We start from the raw sequence: 4,047 nt of genomic DNA, 5'->3' as shown, positions 1-4,047 counted from the left end.
GTCAACCTATGACCCGCTTTGACAAATAAGAATGATTCTAATATGTCCTTAGAGTTCTTAGAACCCTTAGGAACATATCTCATTATGCAATGGGTCGAAGGGGGTCATAGGCTCTTTGATCCAAAAAAAGAATTCTAATATGTCCCTAGGGGTCCTAAGACCCCTAGGGACATATGTCATCATGTAATGGGTTGAAGGGGGTCATAGGTCAACCTATGACCACCTTTGACCCATAAGAATGATTCTACTATGTCTCTAGGGGCCCTAGGACCCATAGGGACAAATGTCATCATGTAATGGGTTGAAAGGGGTCATAGGTCAACCTATGACCTTGTTTGACCCATAAGAATGATTTTGATATGTCTTTAGGGGTCTAGGACCCCTCGAGACATATGTCATGATGTAATTGGTCAAACAGGGTCATAGCTCAGCCTATGACCCCCTTTGACCCCTAAGAATTATTATAATATGTCCCTAAGGATCCTAGGACCCCAAAGGACATTTGTCATCATGTAATGGATCAAAGGGGGTCATAGGTCGACCCATAAGAATAATTCTAATATGTCACTAGGGGTCCTAGGACCCCTAGGGACATATGTCATCATGTAATGGGTCCAAGGCGATCATAGGTCAACTTATGACCCACTTTGACCCATAAGAATGATTCTAATATGTTCCTTAGGGTGCTAGGACCCCTCAAGAAATATGCCATCATGTAATTAGTCGAATGGGATCATAGCTCAACCCATGACCTCCTTTGACTCATAAGAATGATTATAATATGAACCTAGGGGTCCTAGGAACCCTAGGAACATATGTCGTCATGTAATGGGTCGAACAGGATCATAGGTTTTGACCCATAAGAATGATTCAAATATGTCCCCATGGGTCCTAAGACCTCTAGGGACATATATCATCATGTAATAGGTTAAACTGGGTCATAGGTCAACCTAAGACTCCCTTCCACCCTTAAGAACAGGTCTAATATGTCCCTAGAGGTCCTAGGAACCCTAGGGACATATGTCTTCATGTAATTGGTCGAACTAGGTCATAGGTCAACCTATAATCTCTTGCAACCCATAAGAATGATTCTAATATGTCCCTTTGGGTTCTACAATCTCTAGCGACATATGTCATCATGTAATGTGTCGAACGGGGTCATAGGTCAATCTATGACCCCCTTGGACCCATAAGAATAATTCTAATATGTCCCTATGGGTCCTAGGACCCTTAGGGACATATGTCATGATGTAATGGGTCGAAGGGAGTCATAGGTCAACCTATGACCCCCTTTGACCCATAAGAAATATTGTAGTATGTCCACAGGTGTCCTAGCACCCTTAGGGACATATGTCACCATGAAATGGATCGAAGGGAGTCATTGGTCAACCTATCACCCACTTTGACCAATAAGAATGATTCTAATATGTCCCTAGGCCTCCTAGGACACTTAAGAAAATATGTCATCATGTAATGGGTCAAAGGCGGTCAAAGGCCACCCTATGACCTCCTTCGACCCATAAAAATATTTCTAATATGTCCCTATTTGTCCTAGGACCCTTAGAGAAATATCTCATCATGTAATGGGTCCAAGGGGGTCATCGCTCAACCTATGAACTTCTTTGACCCTTTAGAACAATTCTAATATGTCCCTAGGGGTCATCGGACAACCAGTCACATATGTCATCATATAATAGGTTTACCTATGACCCCCTTTGACCCATAAGAACTATTCTAATATGTCCCTAGCAGCCTTAGGACCCTTAGGGACATATTTGATCATGTAATAAGTCAAAGGGGGTCATAGGTCAACCTATGACTCCCTTCGACCAATAAGAATGATTCTAATATGACCCCTAGGGACATATCTCATGATGTAATAGTTTAAAGGGGGTGATAGGTCAACCTATGACGCCCTTTGACCCATAACAAAAATTCTAATATGTCCCTAGGGGACCCCTAGGGACATATGTGATCATGTAATAGGTTAAAAGGGGTCATAGGTCAAGCTATGACCCCCTTTGACCCATAAGAATAATTCTAATTGGTTGAAGTAGGTCATAGGTCAACCTATAACCCCCTTCGACCCACAAGAACCATTCTAATATGTCCTTAGGGGTTTTAGGACCCCTAGTGACATATATCATCGTGTAACGGGTCGAAGGGGGTCATAGGTCAACTTATGACCCCCTTTGATCCACAAGAATGATTCTAATATGTCCCCAAGCATCCTAGGACTCCTAGGGACATATGTCATCATATAATGGGTCAAAGGCCATCATAGGTCAACCTATGACCTCCTTTGACCCATAAGAATGATTCTAATATGTCCCTAGGGGTCCTACGACCCCTCGAAAAATATGTCTTCATGTAATTGGTCGAACAAGGTCATAGCTCAACCTATGATGTCTTTCGATTGATAAGAATGATTCTAATATGTCCCTAGGGGCCCTATCACTTCTAGGGACATATTTCATCATGTAATGGGTCGAAGAGGGTCATAGGTCAAACGATGGCCTGCCTCGACCCATAAGAATGATTCTAATATGTCCCTAGGGGTCTTAGGACCCTTAGAGACAAATTTCATCATGTAATAGATTGAAGGGGGTCATAGGTTACCCTATAATCCTCTTTGACCCATAAGAATGATTCTAATATGTCCCTAGGGGTCTTAGAAACTCGAGGGACATATGTCATCACGTAATGGGTCATAGAGGTCATATGACAACCTATGACCCTCTTCGAACCATAAGAATGATTCTAATATGTACCTAGGAGTCCTAAGACTCCTAGGGACATATCTCATCATGTAATGAGTCGAAGGGCATCATAGATCATCCTATGACCCCTTTTAACACATAAAAAAAATTATAGTATGTCCCTAGGGGTCCTAAGACCCCTAGGGACATATGTCATCATGTAATGGGTCGAAGGGGGTCATAGGTCAACCTATCACCCCCTTTGACCCATAATGATTCTAATATGTCTCTAGCAACCCTAGGACCCCTAGGGACATATGTCATCATGTAATTTACTGAAGGGGGTCACAGTTCAACCTATGACCCCGTTTGACCCATAAGAATGATTGTAATATGTCCCACGGGGTCCTACGACACCTTGGGACATATGTCATCATGTAATAGGTCAAATGGCGTCATAGGTCAACCTATGACCTCCTTCCACCCATAAGAATGATTCTAATATGTCCCAAGGAGCCTTAGCACCCCTAGGGACATATCTCATCATGTAATGGGTCAAAGTGGTCTATTGGTTAACCTATACTCTCTTCGAACCTTAGGAATGATTCTAATCTGTTCCTAGGGGTCCTAGGACCCCTACGGACACATCTCTTCATGTAACGGGTCTAAAAGCGTCATAGGTCAACCTATGACCCCCTTTGACCCGAAAGAACAATTCTAATATGTCCCTAGGGATCCTAAGACCCCTACGGACAAATATCATCATGTAATGGGTTGAAGGGGGTCGTAGATCAACCTATGACCCCTTTCAACCCATAAGAATGATTCTAATGTCCCTAGGGGTCCTAGGAACCCTAGGGACATATGTCATCATTTAATTAGTCAAAGGGGGACATAGGTAAACCTATGACCCACTTTGATCCATAAGAATGATTCTAATATGTCTCTAGGGGTCCTAGGACCCATTGAGAAATATGTCATCATGTAATTGGTCAAACGGGGTCATAGCTAAACCTATGACCCCCTTCGACCCATAAGAAAAATTATAATATGTCCCTAGGGCTCCTAGGACCCCTAGGAACATATGTCATCATTTAATGGATTGAACAGGGTCATAGGTCAACCTATGTCTCCCTTTGAGCAATAAGAACAATTCTAATATCTAAGACCCCTACGGACATATATCGTCATGTAATGAGTTGAACGGGGTCATAGGTATTTTTTAGACCAATTCTAATTGTAGACACCTAAAATCCCTTAGAAAATAAAGTATTTTTTATTTTCTAAAAAATCCATGATGACATTATCATTTATTAATGAATTATTTATTTAATTAATTAATTAATTT

Source organism: Cupressus sempervirens, chromosome 10 (assembly GCF_028749045.1).
Source record: "Cupressus sempervirens isolate cs-2001-9-10 chromosome 10, ASM2874904v1, whole genome shotgun sequence".
NCBI lineage: Eukaryota > Viridiplantae > Streptophyta > Pinopsida > Cupressales > Cupressaceae > Cupressus > Cupressus sempervirens.
The sequence above is the reverse complement of the archived record's forward strand: the minus strand, read 5'-3'. Positions refer to the sequence as shown.